This window comes from Equus asinus, chromosome 22 (genome assembly GCF_041296235.1).
Source record: "Equus asinus isolate D_3611 breed Donkey chromosome 22, EquAss-T2T_v2, whole genome shotgun sequence".
Taxonomy (NCBI): Eukaryota; Metazoa; Chordata; class Mammalia; order Perissodactyla; family Equidae; genus Equus; species Equus asinus.
In genome coordinates this window covers 44,041,604-44,060,680 of record NC_091811.1, presented here as the reverse complement: position 1 = coordinate 44,060,680, position 19,077 = coordinate 44,041,604, and the positions used below count along the sequence as shown (strand labels likewise).

The 19,077-nt window shown below is 35.7% G+C and overlaps 1 protein-coding gene across 21 annotated transcripts in view; it reads right to left on the bottom strand.

Moving 5' to 3' along the window:
• CNTN1 (contactin 1) overlaps positions 1 to 19,077 on the bottom strand; it is a 342,078-nt gene that overhangs the window by 235,879 nt on the left and 87,122 nt on the right. For 18 of the 21 annotated variants that reach the window (XM_044756131.2, XM_014827746.3, XM_070493919.1 and 15 more), the window contains one exon: positions 16,775 to 16,822. The exons of the other annotated variants lie outside the window; for them this stretch is intronic. The gene's annotated coding sequence lies outside the window, so the exon portion shown is untranslated. The remainder of the gene's footprint in view (positions 1 to 16,774; positions 16,823 to 19,077) is intronic. 21 annotated transcript variants of the gene reach the window in all.

Sequence of the window (19,077 nt, the reverse complement as noted above, 5' to 3'; positions counted from 1 at the left end):
TTAGTTTCTCTTTAAAATAGCTGTTCTCTTGTCCCAGGATTTTCCCTTCCTTGGCTTACGACATCTGCCCCACCATTTAACTCTGCTTCAATTCTTGATGCATATCACACCGACCTTTTTCACTTATGCTATGTAACCTGTTCTGACTTTGTGTCCAATCTCATCTTCACTTAAGTGAGAGAGTTTCATCTTCTCCATGACCCTCCTTAAGCTCTGTCCCTCCTGAATTTATTTTTGTCCCAGATTCCCATCTTGCATCTCAGCCTAAGACAGAAACTTCATCAATCATTATTAATTCTAGTTAAGTCCAGTGTGGTTTCTTCATTCTGCTTTCCTGGGAAAGTTTACCTCCACATCACAAGACTCTTTTTTGTTGGTCCCTGTTTCTGTAGTTCAGTGCTTTTCAAACTTTACGTGACATGGAGCACTTGGAAAGCTCTTTTAAAACACATATTCCCAGGCCCCACTCTGAGAAATTCTGGTATACAAAATCTGGAGTGAACCCCCTAATTTGCATTTGTAGCCAGCTCAGTGTCATGCTGGCGCTGATAGTCTTAGAATCATAATTTGAATGGCCCTATTCTAATGGTTTGAAGCAAGTTTATTAAAATCTGGTGGAGTTGAATGAGGTTTTGAAAAGCCATGATTGCTTTAACAATTCTTAGATCTGGTAATCATGATATAAGCTACTTCTCCATTTTTACTGTTTAAGCCATCAGCATTATTCTACAACCTGTGAAGACTCCTCTCCTTAAAAACTCTTTTCCATAACAAACATGGCTCTTTATGTTTTCTTTTATGAATGTTTAAAAGTGTAGTTTTATTCTGTTCATTGGTCATTGACCATAGTCAAATTTTCCTAATGTTTTACATTAGGAGAAGATGAGTATTTTAGTGGTTCAATACACATTTCATGTGCTGTAGTCTGGGGTTTGGTCCTGGGTCTGACACTTATTAGCTGTACATTTGCTTATTCATCTGTCAAATTAGAAATATAATAATAGCTACATTAATAATATCTATCTCATACGAATGTTGCATTGATTGGCTAAATGAAGGAATTTGGAAAAATCTTAGCACATTGCCTGCTAAGATTTAGCACAGGAGTGCTAAAAACTGTGAGCCATTGTTGCAGAAAAATCATGAAAACTGGCGCTATGTTTTATGCTTCTGTTTACTCCAGAGCATGTAGCATAAATCTAGAATAAATTCGTGTTTGATAAAACTTTAAAATTATAAGACTCGATGTCTGCCAGAAAAGTAATAAATGTAGTTTCCTTTAAAACTTTTAATAACTCCTGATTCAGTAAGGGTGCTCCAGAAAAACAACAAAACCAAGAGAAAATATATATATATATAGATTATATATGTAATATGTGTGTATCATATATAGAATATACATGTATAATATATAAAATATATATTTATAGAATATAGGTATGTTTATATATTTAAAGAGATTTATTTTAAAGAATTGGCTCATGAAATTGTGGATGTGAGACTGGCAAGTAAGAAATCTCTAGAGTAGGCTAGAAGGCAGGAAACTTAGCAGGCATTGATGCTGCAGATTTAAGGTAGAATTTCTTTTCTTCTGGAAAACTTCAGTTTTTTATCTTAAGGCCTTCGAATAATTGGATGAGGCCCTCCCACATTACGGAGGGTAATCTGCTTTACTAAAATTCAACTGCTTTTGGACGATAACTACATCTACAAAATACCTTCACAGCAACACCTAGATTAGCGTTTGATTAAATAGCTGGGTACTAAAGCCTAGACAGGTTGACACATAAAATTAACCATCACAGCTCCTTTCTAACTACAGAACAAAAATCAAATTCTCTCTTGGTGTGAAAGGATCTCCATGATTCAACTCAATTTCTCTCTTTTAATTCCTCCCTCCTCAATTGTGAGACTCGTTTTTCAAGTTCCATCATTTTGTGAAGGCTTCTCCTATCATTCATCTCCACGGGAAGTATTTTTCTCTCTCTGTTCTCATAGTCATCATAACTTTCCTGCATCTCTCTGTGTTATAATCCTCTGTACATGTAATAATTTTTCTCTATTTGTTGAGAACTCCTTGATTGCAGGGACTATGCTTTCTTTTTATTTCTATCCCTACAAAGACTTTTCACCATGGCACCCAGAAGACATTTGTTGAATTTATTAAATTATCTCCCTACAAAATTTTCAAATAATGGCTTTATCAATGATATAACATTTAATTCACTTCATTTGAAGGAACTAACATTGTAAAAGTGTAATATATTGGCAAATTTTCCATTCTCTGTTTTAATAATGATACAATTACTAAAAAGTACAGTATTTAATAAATGAGATATTTAAAATTTTTGGCAATTTATCATGTGGGTAGAAGACCAGGTGGACATATTTTTTAATGACAATATTATGAGTTTAGTTTTATTTAAATTATACATTTTCTCACCATTCATTCAAGGAAAAAAGAGCAGTTATTCATTTTCAAATTCAAGGGGCAGGGTATAAAACAGCAGGAACTCAGACAATTCAGCAATCCATCTATCTTGAGAGGAATAAAACACTACTCCACTCTGTACTGGCTGGCACAACTCTTCACCAACAATCCTCCATTTAGGTATAAAAACAAACTGGCCTTTGTATTTTGTTTATGCTGTCACTGGGGCATTACTCTCAAAGCACTTCAGCAATACAAAAATAATGCTGCTGTCTCTTACAGCCACAGCTAAAAAATATTCGCAAAAAGTGCTGCTCAAAGAGCATATTTATTTCAGTTGGTTTCCTCATTGTGCAATTATAGAGATATTAAAGTAAATTCCTTATTTTGTCAAGATCCTGAATATTCTCTCATTTTATGTACATATAGGTAAAATCCTGAATTGTGCAATGTTTATTAGGTACGCATGAGAGAAATGATCTAAATTTACTCATGAGATTCCTCCTTCCCCTTACCCCATCCAGTTTTTAAATTTAAAATTTAATAGGGAGAGATGTGAACAAACAGAGACAACAATATGTTATTCGTGCAATGATAAAAATAAGTACTGGATTCAGAGGAAGCAGAAAGGATAAACTGGTATAATCTCCCTGAGGAGGTAGGGAACAAGAAGGTCAGGGAAGGTTTCATTCAACTGAGTGTTAGAATAAGAGTAGATATTTTCCAGATAGCTAAGGTGGAGGACAGAGGAGTTATTTCAGGCAGAGGAAGTCACGTAAAATAAGGAGTAAGGAATGACACAGCTTGGCTCATTCTGTTTAAAGAACAGGAGAAAATGAGGCATAAAAGTAGAAGAGAGGGACAAGGCATTAATTTCCATCCCATGAGTATGAAAATTTGATGTCCAAGTCCAACGTGCTTCATGACCTAGTTTCATGTTATCTATACAACCTGAATTTATTCACATAGTAGGTGCTGAAAAATATTTACTTAATGGAAACAAATGAATACCACTTCCTAATTCTGTATATGCAAGGAACTTTGCCAAGGTTTATGCAGAATAAAAACAAACAACGAAGAAAAAGCCAAAACAAAAGCAGAGAAGACATCATAGTTAAATACAAAATATGATAATTAAAATGTAAATCAAGATAGAAAGTAATGTAGAGGAATTCTTTGGAAATTAAGAAAATATTGTTTCTGATACTGGTTCAACACAAGGTTGACATATGGGAAGCCGTATCACAGAAAACAAGCCATGTTGCAACTGCAAATGACCTGTGGGGAACTAGCCTAGGCAGATATGCTCCAGGTTGAACATAGTCTAGGTAAGTAATAGCCTCCCTTTAGGGAACATGCGTGCTTTATAGATTTATGTCCCCTGCTTGAGTATATACTTCCCACCTTCTATAAGAGGATAATTTTTTTAAGTTCCCTAGGAATGTAATGACTCCTGGACAGAGATTCTATGCTGATATCCATCATCAATGACAGCTGAAAGATCTGGTGTGGCGACTCCCAGTCTGTAACACCAGAGGGTCAACATTCCTAACCTTCTCCCCTATAACCCACTGGCCTATAAAACTGCTTCAAGATGCTGTGTCTGCCTTAAGATGGTTCTTCAGGATGCTAGTCCACCATCTTCCAATCAGCTAGCTCATCGCTTAATAAAAGCCCTTTCTTTACCACTATCTTGCCTCTTGACATTTTGGCTTCTGTCTTGTGGCAAGCAGATCGTGCCTTTTGCACAGTAACATTTCCATTACTATACAGGTAAGCCTGTGTCCTCAATGCTCTCTGCACCCAGTCTGTTCATTCCTACTTTAGTGTTTTCATTTACAAATTCTTTCCCTGCCTTCTTAAATGCTTTAATTTCCTTCTTATACATATCTAGATTTCACCTATCTCAAAGAAAAGAGAAGAAAAAGAAATGATAGTGATTAAATGTCTTTTTTTTTTTGCCAAGCATTCTAAGTGCTTTATATAAAACATCTTATTTAATCCTCACAACTTTTGAAGTGAGTAAAGGAGGGATTGCCTCCCTGTTTTACCACTATAGCCATGTATGATTCAAAGAGGTTAAGTAATAGTGCCAAGAAAATATAAAACAGTGAGTGGAGGAGGTGAGAGCTAAGTCCAGTTCTATTTCTTTTCTCTCCAAAGCTCAGCTCATGTGTTATCTTCTCTATGAATCATGCTCTTACGACATCATCCTCTATTGTGTCTTGTCTCTGATATCCCATGACCAGCACCCCGCATCCTAATACAATTTTTTTCTAATAATTCTTCAAGTTAATTTCATCCCCTCACATGGATTATGAGGTCTTCGATAGATAGAACCATATTTTATGTTCTCTTGCATCACCCATAAAACTCCAAACAGTGCTGATCACATAGCAAGCGCCTTGAAACATTTGTGGATTGATTAGGCTGCATCTTCTGGAGTTTTATCCCCTATTTCGTTTCAGTGTAACCCTCTCCCCCAGTGATGAATCATCACCCATAGCCAGTTCTCAGTGCGAAAATGTGGATAGGCTATTTTCTGATGTGTAGTGTATTTTCAGAGTCAATTCTTGTGTATCCTGACAAAGCAGTATCTGTGTCATATCTGTATATTTACCTGGTATCTGTATATTACCTCATAGTTCTACCACTAATGCTCTGTGAGCCTGCACAAGCTACTTACTTCACAGGTCTTTTGTGAAGGTTAAAAATGATTATGTATGTAAATGAATGTTATAGACTTTAGAGTAATGAAATATAGCTATACGATTACAATATTTAAAGAAATAATCTACTTGTATTTCTTACTTCCTACCAAATTTATCCCTGAGCTAATCTGATAATTGAATCAATGTCCCTGTTTCAAAAGAAAACGTCAGTGCCCATATGTATTTTAACTGGCCTGGTAAGGAAAAAGTTCCAGCTTCGGTCACAAAGAGCATTAGTAAATCAAACAGCGGGAATTTCAGACCATAGTAGAAAATTTGGGATGTCACTGAAGGGTAATTGAGCAATAATTCTGCCGATACTTCTTGCTAGAACAAGGTGGTAAGGCATTTCTGGAGGTAATACAATGACATGAGTTAAGCAAAATCAAAGATAATTGACGCCATTCTCAAAATGATCACCTTTTCATTTGTTAGAATTCAAAAAAGAACCAGGTGACAAACTACATGCATATCATATGCATCAATGTGTGCAAATAATTTTAAATTTGTCAAATATAGTACTTAAAAAGGGTAGAAAATTATTAATTCTAACTGTAATAAGTAATAAAAATTGTTGTACCAATATAAAATAAAGAATTTGAGGACAATGTTCCTTCCTAACCTCAGCCATAGACTAGTGGGAAGCCTCTCTTACAAGCTGTGTCTAAAAGAAAAAGGCAGGGGGATTCAGTGGGGGCAATCCTCAGCTGCCTGGGAATAAATGTCCAGCCCTTAACTGCTGCAAAGCAGCCTCCTTCAAGGTTGAATTACAGGTTATTGTTTGCTGGAAAACAGGCAGAACTGGTTTTCTGGGATCTTTTAACATAGAAGAAATTGAGAAAAGAACCCTCATAAAGAGCATTGGAGAGAAGAATTTCTGAAGAAATATGAGATTCACACTGCTCCCCCTCCTGTTGGTTGGCGGTAGGGGTAGAAGAGGTGGACAGAAAGTCCTCCCTTGAGATTTGGAAGGGATTTTGAACATGGAGTGCTGGCTTTCCTGTCCACTTGCAGGTTCCTGAGCAGCAGAATCCCAGATATTTTCAGTGCTGCCAGGGCGTGGGGATGGACAGCTACGAGATGGCAAGAGGCACAGATAGGGAGAAGAGGGTAAAGCCCACTCTAGCTTCTTATGAGACCTCGTGATGCAGAGAAAATTGTGAGTTTCCCATTAGTTTAGGTAGTCCATAGACAATAGTTGGAAGCACTAACCTAGAGATTAAGTCTTGTAAGGGGTATCTGGGTATAATGAAGTGATAGTATCATAGAAGTGGTAACCCCTTTGGGATAAGAGGGGAATGTGGCTTCCTACTATAAGACTACCCACCTCAGGAAGCTGTAGGGGAGATTCACTGGCTCCTGAAGAGCATCTGTGTTACTCCTTGGAGGTAGCAAAGGGCATCAGCTAAATATGATAAATGCCAGTGACCAACCAGAGGTGGGCCTTAACAGCAGGAGTCATACACATGGTACAAGTCATTCAGGTACTAGAATTTGCAGCTGGAAAGAATCTGAGAAACATGGTGAGAAGAGTAGCACCCTTTTTCTGTTTTATGAATGCACTGTAATCTGGCAGTAGCTTCATCAGCAGCGGTGCACTCTGGTGGTGCGCATAACACTTAACGATCCTCCTAAAATGCACAGGTATTTATTTCATAAGAATTGGTGTCAGGTCAGATCCTTTACCACCCCACATTTATTGAATCATATTTTCAAGTGTAAATGAGGAATTTTATATTTATATCTGACATATTTTACCTTGGTTTGAGCTCAGGGTTATAACTGTTGCATTAAGTTTGAATACTGATTCTCTTGTCCAAAGTGTGACCTACTGGGTTATATAATGGCAATTTGTTGTTATATTTAACTTTAATTTCCCCATGTTTGCATTGCACTCTGTAGAATGTGCTTTAGGCTGCCACTTTCTGCTAAACCTAACAAAGCACAAAAAGGAAAAAGGACAGATGCTGTCATAGGTGCTAGATAAAATCCTACCAAATCAAGCTCCAAATTCAATTAAAAGAATACTCTTTTGAGGGAAAGGACAGTTTGATGTTAGGAAATCTATCAATTATTATAACACTGTAGTAAAGATGGATTTAAGGTGGACCGTGGTGAAGAGAGAACAATTAAGTTGAGTAAGAGAGGGGCATGTAGATACTAGACTCACTCACTAGATGAAGTGAATGCTCCCGACGCTAGAACTGAGCAGCTCTGAAGTGTGAGCTTCAGTAAAATAACAGATCTATACAAGTCATGGGTCTGTGGAGGTATTTCAAGATCAGATGGATCAAAGAATGTTGAAGTAGCAAATATCAACGGTGTAAATCTAAAATGTAGGAATCTTACAAATATTCGTAGTATATTTCCTAGAAAAATATACGTAAATATGGGAATATTACAAAGGGATTAACAATAAAATTATTTTTAAGTAAAACATTAGGAAAAACTTATGTAACTATGAGAAATGACCAAATTATATAAGGTATAACATTAAAATATGTTTTTGAAGAATTTGTGACATGGAAAGTTTCCAAATTCAACACAATATAAGATGAAGTGAAAAAAATAGGATATTAAAATTTATGGTATATATGACTTCAAAATAGCTCAAGATGATAAAAGCCTATCTCTGAGATGTGAGTTATAAGTCCTCTCTCTTATTTTCCAAGTTTTTTCAAAACAAGTGTGCATTTTTCAAAGGGCTCCTATTATAGAGCACTCATCACAGATTTGTTTTCCTAATCGTTATAACGTTCTCTCCATCATTACCCCTTTTTGCCACACAAGGAACATTAGATGGCTTGCCTATACTCTTACAGGTGTCAGTGGAGATCTAGAATTCAAATATAAGTTTCTTTAGGTTCTTTTTACTGCAATACATACAAATGTATTCTTGCATTTCCATTTCTGAGAAAGAAAGAAACCCATCATTCAAGTGTTCATGAAAATTTCTAAGCACTTTAAGTGTTATTCATTGATAGGTGATTCAGTAATCAAAATGCAAATATATGGATTAGAATTTCGTCTCCTTTCCTTGCCAAACTTCTGCTCCGAATAACTTAACATTAGTGTGATAGCAGAAAGTCATACAAGGAAATTTAACAAGCAGATTATATTATCTACATATGGAAAAATCAATCTCAAAGTAATTACTAAATCAATAATTATATAGCAATTAATATTATTCTGTAAGACATTATGCTGAATAATCTGTGGAGGCTTGAAAGATGCAAAAGACATAACTCTCTTCTCTTACAGGTTTATAATCTCATTTGGGATATATATGTGAAAAAGAAAAAGAATAATAAAGGTTTAAACTAAAAATTGAAAATGTAGGACAAAGGAAGAAATGAAAATGTTCTGAGTGTCTACTATGTAGTGGGCACTGCTGGGCACTTGGATATGCCATTCCTTAATCCTCGCAGTAATGCGATGGATGATGTATCTGATGAGGCAGAACCTAAAAGAAAGAGAAGCAGCTAGAGAAGTTAACTTAATAAATCGTCTAGAAAGACCTCCTTTTACAGGGTCATTTTACTTTCCCCTAATAACCTAGTAGGTATCTATCCCCCTGGAAAAAAGGTAATAATTGGACCTTTTACGACCTGCTAAATTAGCGTTCACCCACCATGAAAGTCAGTCACTGAGTAAATTATTCCAAGAGATTACTTGGGCATGGAGAATAATCCTTTTGCAATTTAACGTTACTGGAACTTCTTGGAAGTATTTCTCTTCCTGATTGAGGTTGTTCACAGAAAAGGATATCAGGCATCTCAGGAGGTCACCGTGAGGCAAGGAAGCGCATGGCCACTGACACAGGCTCAGAACCATGGTTTAGAGGTTCCTGAGGAAAGGCTGAGGCTGGCAACTTTTCCTGTCCCGGCCACTGAATGAGAGTGGACATTGTAGGAACAATGGCTGAGCTTCTAGATGACAGAGGGAATCCTGAAGCCCACAAGTATACAGGGATTAGTTTCAGTCAGGACATTCCTGTAGCAGTGCAAAATCACCAGTTGGAATGTATTAGAGAACCAGTTTTCCATAGCAGCTCCATGTGTATCAGTAGAAAGCAATGGAGGGACTTCCTAGTTTTCTCTCTGCTTGGGATTTGGAAGTAGGGCAGACTGCATTAGATGGAGTAATCCTCTGGGAATCTTGGGCAATGGGAGTAGGGGTAGCAAGGACCTCAAGAGAGAGACACTGGACTTCCTGCTAATATGGGCATGCCAAGTTTAGAATTATGCAGAAAAATAAAAGATGTGATTGCATTTGGATTACAGTTGTTTTTATTTTTTTATGGTGAGATGAAGGCTCAGGAAAGAGATATAGTTTGCCTAAGGAGGGTCACAGCTAGTAATCTGCAAAAGCAGGATTCAAACCAATTCTCTTTGACACTCATATTCTATCCTCTACAAACGAGATGTCACAAGACATTATCTATTTTCCAGATAATATTATACATCAGCAAAACTTAGTAAATTGTTATTCACTAATAATTAGTAAAATGTTTTCTTAAACTCCAGATGAATGCTATTATTCAATTTTGGGAGAAAATAAAGCTTATGTTTGCTTTATGAATTTCAGTCATTTCATTTTATTCTTCATTGAATCTCAGGCACTAAATCCCCTGCAGTTTCTTGGATTTACTTTTATTGAATAAGGAATTCTTATTTTGATGAAATGGAATAAAGAGTCATGAGATTTTCTTACATTAATCATGCTTGAAAAATAAAGCAATGGCTTTTAATACCTATCTATAATTCATTCTAATATAATTGATGAGAAACTCAAGTTATTAGACATCCAAAATAATTCAATTGTGCAACAGAAAAAACAATGAGAGTCTGCCAAAATTTACCATAATAAATAGTTTTTAATGATACTGAAAGATACAGTAGAGCTGTAATACTTTTCCCAGTGTTCCCACAAGTGCCAAGGAGAATAGTGAGCACATATTTGGTGTTAAACAAATTACTTTTGATTGACGATAGCTGCCAAGTCCTGAGTAAACTATAGCATTTAGGAGAGTCTACGGAATTGTTGAAAATCATGTAAGATAAAGGTTATAAAGATATGAAGGTTTTTAAGTGACAAACAAATGAAAGAAGTTATAAATAAGAAGAAAGGTACAACTTTATGCTGACAACTTCTAATTCATGAAAAATTGATATAAATAGATAACTTGACAGAGAGAGAGAGTTTTTTTTTTTTACATCCTCAATGCCTAGAATAGAACCTGACTAGTCGTGAGCATCACAGTGAGCTGATAATGAATATTTGTTGAATAAAGAGTTAAATATGTTATACATTTATTTATGCTATTTGTTACATATTAGAAATGTTACACTATATTTAAAAGTTGAGTGAAGAAATACAAATAAGGCCTTCTCAATAAGACATAACTGGAAGATAGGAGTGAGAAGCATGAGGTAGGAGATGTTCACAGAGAACTGGAATCTTCTGGATAGATCCCATATCCCAATAACTTCTGGCTTCCACTTTAGCTATTTAGAAGTCGTCCATTACTAACTGCCTTCCTTTAGCAGTGCTGTCTCTTGTTTTTCTAGCTGCTTCCAGTTCTTCTTTATTATTCGTATTCCACAGTTTTACTTTTATGTGTTTAGATTTGATTTTCTTGTAATTTATTCTGTTTCAATCTCCTTGGACTTCCAGGATCTGAAGATTAAGTATTTTTCAACAATTCTGGAAAATTCTCCACTACTACTTCTTCAAATATTTCCTTTTCTTCCTTATTTCTATTTTGTCCTTTTAGAACACCAATTACATATATTACATCTTTTTATTCTGTTCATCATCCATCCCATGGTCCATATTCCTTTTTGGTAATGCCCATCTTTTTTCTCTCTATGATATTTCTTTCTTTGATGATTATTTCTTTGGATCACAAATTCTCTCTTTGTGTCAGTTCTACTAAATTGCTCTTTAAGTTTATGGTTCCAATTATAATATGTTTCATAACTATTAGATTCTTTTCCATAACTACTTCTCATTTTTACAGTCTCTATTTCCTTGCTCATATTTTCAGGTATTTTTTTCTTTAAATATATTTTTGGTGGTTAGAATAATGCCCTCCCCTTCCCACCCCAGGATGCCCATGGCCTAATCCTTAGAACCTGCGATTATGTTACCTTACATGGCAAAAGGGACTTTGCATATGTGATCAAGGTAATGGCCTTAGACGGTGAGATTATCCTGGATTATATGAATGGGCCCAATCTAATCACATGAGCTCTTAAATGCAGAAGAGGAAGGCAGAAGAATGGGTCAGAGAGACAATGTGAAAAGGACTCAGCCCACTGTTGGTGGCTTTAGAAAGGTAAGGAAGGGGCCATAACCAAGAAATGCAGCAGCCTCTAGAAGCTTGGAACAATCTTCAGTTTATAGTCAGCAAGAAAATGAGGGCCCCAGTCCTACAAACACAAGGAATTGAACTCACGAGTAATTTGAACAAGCAGGAAACTAATTCTCCCCTAAAGCTTCGAGAAAGGAACATAGTCTGCACCCTTAATTTTAGTCCAATGAGAACTGTAGTGGACTTCTAACTACAGAATTATAAAATAATAAATTTGTGCTGTTTTAAACCACTAAGTTTGTGGTAATTTGTTAGCAGTAACAGAAAATTAATATAGATTTCAGTACCCAAAGTGAGGTGCTGCTGTAACAAGTATCTAAAAATGTAGAACTGATTTTGGTATCATCCAGTGGGCATAGCTTGGAGAAATTTTGAGAAGCATGAAAGAAAAAGCCTTGATTTCTTTGAATAGACTGTTAGCAGAAATATGGACATTAAAGACTGCCCATGAGGAGTATGAAGGAAGTGAGGAGCGTTACAGAGGAATTCTAAATTGCCTCAGAGAAAACATAAATGGTCATGAACAGACTATTAATAGAAATGTGAATTTTAAGGATGCTGCTAATGAGAGTTTAGAAGAAAATGAGAATATGCTATTGGAAACCAGAGGAAAAGGGATTTTTGTTCTATAGAGGAAGAAAGCTTAGCAGGATTGTGTCATGCAGTTATGTGGAAAGCAGATCTTGTAAGCAATTAACTTGGATACTTAGCTGAGGAGATTTCTAAGCAAAGTATTGAGGGTGCAGACTGATTTCTTCTTTCTCCTTAGAGTAAAATGTGAAGGGAGAGAGATAAATTGGTGGAGGAACTGTTCAACAAAAAGAAACGAGGACTTGATGATTTTGGAAATTCTTAACCTACCCATATGGCAAAGATGTTAAAATTAAGAGATTAATTTTCAGAGATACCTTAGAAAGATCAAAAGATCACAGTATTTAGTAACAAAAAAGACTCTTTGAAAAGATTAAGGAAGTGATTACAGATCCCCTCAGCCATCTCAGTTGAAGCCAAAAATAGAGAAGAGATTTTCTTGGAAACATCCGTGCATGAACCTCTTGTCTAATTCAGTGAATCCTTGCGGCATCCATGGGAGACTCACTGAATTCTTGAGAATTTTATACAAGCAGGGACACTGCTAGCTTGGACTGAAGGGATCAGAGAGATATGATGTGAGAAAGATTCAATCTGTCATTGCTGGCTTAGAAAATTAAAAAGGGGCCTAATGCCAAGGCACGTGGGAGCATCTGGGAGTCACTGATAAAACAAGGAGCTCAGTCCTGCAACCACACAGAACTGAACTCTGCCGACAACCCAAAGGAACACGAAAGAAACTGATTTGGTACTCCCCTAGAACCTCCAGAATGAAATGCATCCTGTCTACACTGTGATTTTAATCTGGTGACACCCGTACTGGACTTCCGACCTACAGAACTGTAAGATGATAAATCTGTGCTTTTTTTTTTTGACACTAAGTGTGTGGTAATTTGTAGGGCAGCACTAGAAAATTAATACAATAATAAACATTTATTTTTTTCTGAATCTGATTATTCTAATATAATATACCTTTGTAAGACTATATCTTCTGTCATGGTTTTTTTCAGCCTTCTTCCAAGCGTCATGTTTTATGCTTTGTAATTTTTAAATTGTTAACTAATTTCTTTAGAAATTTATCTTGAAACATTGAATTCGGGTTTATACTGCAAACAATTTCTTTTGCTTCCACCCACTGACTGTGAATCTGGAACCACTCTAAATTATTGGATGAAGCTTATTGGATCACACAGGTGAATTCTGCCACCAAACCTCAGTGAAGACTGCCTAAAAGTTCTGAATTCTAGGGGCAAATCTGTGTCCCTCCACTGAGTGGCAAAGCCTAGATAGGCGTGTTTCTTTGATGCACCTTCTCGGTGGTAGGTAATAACTTGTAGACCCTTATTCATAGATCGTTGTCCTTAAGGATCCTGGTTCTCTGAGAGGCTCTTCTATTAGACTCCAACTTGGGCTAGACCTAGGCTGCATCCTCTGCCTCCAACTTTGCCCCTGCTTACCTCTCAGGGTTGCTGCCTTCGCTTCATTTTTGTCCTCTTTGGATTCTTTACTTTCTTATCATCTCAGAAAAGCATTTAAAAAGAAGTGTTTTATAGTCATATTTTTTGAGTTTTTCACTTAACAGCTGTCAGAACAGGAACTCTTCATGTATTTTTTTTAAACCTACTCAAATTTATTTTAAAAAATTGAAGTAATACATTTCATCACCTGTACAACAAGGGTTTTACTACCTTAAGTAAAACTGTTACCACAGTGATAGCTTTTCCACTCAATTTCTTAATGCATTTAATAAGTACCATTCTTGAAGTTATCAATGTTAAGAAAAATAAGTAGCAGACCACAGGCAATACATTTCACATTTTAAATCCCCACTTTCTAAAAATATATCGATAGCACAATATGAAGACGCTCCTCCAGACTCTAAATTCAGAAAAAATTATGGCCTTTGAGAATCAAATTCTAACAAATTCAAAGCCTGCCATTAGTCTTTGTACTGCCTTTACATTTTACATAAACATAATTAAGCTCAAATATAAATTTAGAAACTATATCTTCTTTTAGGTTTATAAACTAAAGATCCACATTTCCTTGATGATATTTGTAAGCAGTCCTGATCCACTCAATCAGAAGTAATCCCATCCTTTGTGCAAGAGGTTACAGTATGCTGTAATAATTTGTTTACATATTTGCTGTGGTTTTCTTCCTAGTCTGTGAGCATCTTGAAAAGAAAAAGTGTATGTACTATAAGTATTGTGGTAGACCCAAAATTTAGCATTGAATTTAGGTACCAAATAAACATTTGATGAATTTTATCTATGAGTGAAGATATTCAGTGAAATCTAAGTAGTTTATAATTCTGTAGTACATATCATTTCAACTTGTATTTTTTTTTACCAATATTGGGGAAAAATTATTATAGTATTATAAAAAATATTATAGGATTGTGGGTCGGCATTAGTGAAAGACATCACTCCAAATGAAGTAACTTGGAGCCTAAGTAGAGCTTCCCACCTTTCTTTCTCTTCCTGTTTGTTTATTATCTAATGCACATGTTCTCTTGCACAATGAATGAATTAGTGTATTGATTCTGAAATAAAAGTGATTTTAAAATGGATTTTACCTGAAGCATTGTTAACAGGATAATGATAATGCCCAATGAAAGAAAATGCCATTAAATGTTTAAAGTAAGGGCGGTCACATTGTCAGTATTTAAAATAAACGTTTTCCGGAGTTGAGTTTTAAGTAATTTGCATTTACTTTGTTAAAAAAAATTATATTGCCAAACAAAGAAATAAATAAATCCCAAAGAAACAAAATATTTGAGAATTTACAGTTAGGCATAGAAAGCAAGACTATTATACAGGTTGCATTTTCTTACATATATTTTTCAAGCTAACATACCTATATTTTATTTAAAGAATGTTCAACTAAAATTAGTGTTTAAAATATCAGCCCAATGTGTTTCTAATTTTATACTAATCCTTCCATGGTAATCATCGGCTCTAAAGTTTTTAATAAATACATTTCATGGAATTAGGACCTGATCTTCACCTCCTTTCTTCCTTTAATTTTTCTGTCCTATAGGATATATGAATGTGGGTCTCCATTGACATTTCAAATGCAAAATAGAGAAACCAAACTCATTCTGTTCTCCAGCAAAACAGTTTATATTCCCATTTCTATTGGTTTTGAAATGTTTCTTTTTTGCTATAGAAGTAAACTGAAAGCCATCTCTGCTTGTCCTTCTTTCTTTCTTTTATCTAATCTGTCACAAAGAATGTCATATTTGCTTGCTTTCTTGTCTTCTGGCAATAGCATGCTTCTCTATTTCCACTGCCTCAATCAGCATTAGGCCCTCACGTCATGCCTTGACAGGACTAGATAATTTTCAAAGATCCTACCTAATTCTAGTATTTTATCGTTAATTTTTTTTAATTGATCACCCTGACCAGATTGTGAATTCTTGTACTCAACAATACAACTGTAAAAATCCAACTTAGTAGTCACATAGACAACACCGGAGATGAAACTGGAACACAATATTACCAACCAAAATCTGTCCACAGCCTCCATCTGCTCTGGCTATACAATTTTTATTGTGTTATCCTTAGATGCTCTTCATTCCAACTTGTCTCATGAGCACAGTGCACATCTATATCATCTTTCACGCTTTCGTTAGTGATCTTCATACCTCAAAAAGTTCCTTTGCAGGGCAGCCCCTGTGGCACAGCCAGTTAAGCATGCATGTTCCACTTTTGGCGGCCCGGGGTTCGCCAGTTTGGATCCCGGGTGTGGACGTGGCACTGCATGGCAGGTCATGCTGTGGCAGGCGTCCCACATATAAAGTAGAGGAAGGTGGGCACAGATGTTAGCTCAGGGCCAGTCTTCCTCAGCAAAAAGAGGAGGATTTGGCAGCAGATGTTAGCTCAAGGCTAATCTTCCTCAAAAAAAAAAAGTTCCCTTGCCACTGTCTCCTCAATCCAAAATTTGCAAAATGCTACTTAATTCTTATCTTTTCCAGGTAGTTTACATAGGGGCAGGACCCCAAAATTTGGGTGTTAGATAGGCCTCAGCCACATAACTTTAGATAAGCCTCAGGTTTCTCGTTGTAAAATGAGATTAATAATAATAACAAGAATAATAATACTTTTGCTTCATAAAATTGTGAGGATTGTATTACATAAAGCACATAAAGTGTTTAGTATAGTGCTTGGATTATAAGGTTAAGTAAATAGTATTATTATTGCTGTTGGTATTATTATTTATTATTATTATTAATTCCATGATGTCTTCATTACTCTAGCTCACGTTTGATAACTCATTCCAGCACCTGTTAACTCAGCAATATTGAGCGCTACACTATCCAGTATTAATTGTTCCCTAGTTGCTTTGCGTATTTCCCAGTGATTTACTTGTAAGGGAATTTTCAGAGAGGGCACTGAGAGGACATTTAATAAGTAGTCATCAAGAAATTTATCATATGCTTTGGTATTTTTTAAAATTGAGAAATATTACAAAAAGATAAAATGGAACCAATATCACTGAGTGTCACAAACCAGAAAATTGCTAGGTGCTCAGTAACTAGAAATATGTTTCAACATTCTAGAATATTCTATTACACATAGTTTTGCCACATATTTTTATTCCTTAAACTGAAACACACAGACACAAACACTCACACACCCGTACCCCAAGTAAAAAGCTTACCTTAAGATTGTTCTGAATTCAGTTTCAGAAACGATCCAAAGTGGGTATCTACAAATTGATAATTATGAAATAATACTCAGTTAGCTTAAAGAAAAAGATATTTTTACTTTTAGCAATGATTTTTAATATTTCCTATGACAAATTAGTTGCATTTTAATCCTCTGGAAGTTTTTATTTATTGCTTTGACCATTATAGCATAGTTTTAGCATATTTGTAAAATACCTTTATAAAATCAGTAAACATTTAAGCTAAAGGGATTTGACTTTTTTATTGTTTGCAAAACCTGTTGACGGTTTATACGCCAAATAACATCTTATTCAGCATTATTGAATTCTATTAAAAATTAACTTTTAAATAAAACTATAATAACATTGCTGAACTTGCGCCATTTTATGATACTGACACTAGAATGAAATTTATTTTAGAGTACGTGTATACACCATATACAGCATACATACACCGTGTGTGTGTGTGTGTGTGTGTGTATCTCATATGTGTGTATACATACTGATAGATAGATAACACGCACACACATTTGTAAAATTAAGGGGAAAAAGAATCAAGTAGACCTAAAACATTTGGTAGAGAAAACCGAGTATTTGGGTGCAATCAAATGCATCAAATTCAACCTAGCTTAAGTATTTGGATACACTGACATTTTGGTGCTATTAACAAAAATACCAGCAACAAAAATTGTGTGTTGAATTTTATAGTTTACAGAACACTTTCTCACATTGTTGTTCAGGTCTTTGGGAACCCTATGACCGTAAACATGTTCCCTTCCAAATACTATCAGGGTCAGCTTGGTCCGAGTTGACACAGAAGTAGTTGCATAGGAAGCTTGTTCATCAAATGCACATTCTGAGACTAGCCTTTACATTTAAAATATACACTATGTCATGTTCCCTCACAAATAAAACGGAGTTGTGAAATCTAGTTTTTCATATAGTTGAAGCTCATCTTTTAGATATTGCTTCAAACATCCCTCCTCCAGAATGGTAGGAGATATTAATCAAATAATGACTTAAATCAATACATAACAATAGACCATGTTAAATGTCAAGAAGAAGACTCACACAGTACTTTCAATGTAATGGGGATCCTGATTTAGTCCAGTGGGATCAGAGGAGACTTCCATGAGGAATAAAATTTAAGCTGAGAGTTATCAGGCAAAGACAGAGGAGGAAAGGGAGAGAGTGCCTTTTTTAGAAGGACTGGCAGGTACAAAGCGCGGAGGCATGAAGGAGTGTGGCACAGTTGAGGAGCAGGAAGAGGCCATAAGCCTCTTTTCCTCATAAAAATGGAGGGGTGACTAGGGGTGCACAAAGCTAGAGAGGTTAGGCAGGGCCATGGCAGGCTACAAAGAAGGTTTGTTTTCACCTTACACACTACAGGGGGCCATTGAAAGGATTTATGCAGAAGAGTGAGGTAATAAGATCTCCCTGATGATGGTAGCTCTGGTGAGGGGAAGAGAAAGTGGAGGAAGAGCGAATGTAGGAACCCAGTGAGGGGTTATTGCTCTAGTGCAGGAAAGAGAGATAATGGCTTTGACTAGTAGAATTTGCAAAAGAGATTGAGAAAATGGGTTTGTTTTAATAAGATCTGGGGGATAGAGTATAATCTGTCTCTCTCACTTGATTGTAAGCTCTATGAGGGCAGAGATTGCATCTGTTTTACTGACCATTATATCCTTTGCCACAATGCTCTGCACACAGTAGATACTCAAAAAAGTTGTTTTTAAATAAATTAATGATAGGAAAGGAAGAGGAAATTGGAAAGTATAAGGAACTTCCTGAAAGGGTACTATTTACTGTGATAAGAATCACTAGAAAGGATCACGTTTACAAGTAAAATCATGAATTTAGATTTAGACAAATTGCACTGGGATTGCTTATTAGACATCCAAGTGGAGATGTGAAGTAGGAAATTTTAAGTGTCTGAAGCTCAGAAAAGAGATCTTGACTAAAGATACAAATTTGGAAGTCATAGGAATAACAGTAATATTGATGTCTTAGGAGTGGATTGATTTCCTTTGGGGAGAAAATACATTAATAAGGATAACTGAATCTTTGCAGGCTCTTACTATGTATCAGGCACTGTTCTAAGGGTTTTACATGTATCAATCCACTTAATCCTCATAATAACCACATAAAATATTTTATTTATTATGCCACTTTAAAGAAGAGAAAACCAAGGCACAGAGAAATTACATATAGAAATTATATAACTTGCCAAATTCACACAGTGGCAGAACTAGGGTGTGGTACGCAGAATTCTAAGATGGTCTCCAACATTCCCAAAC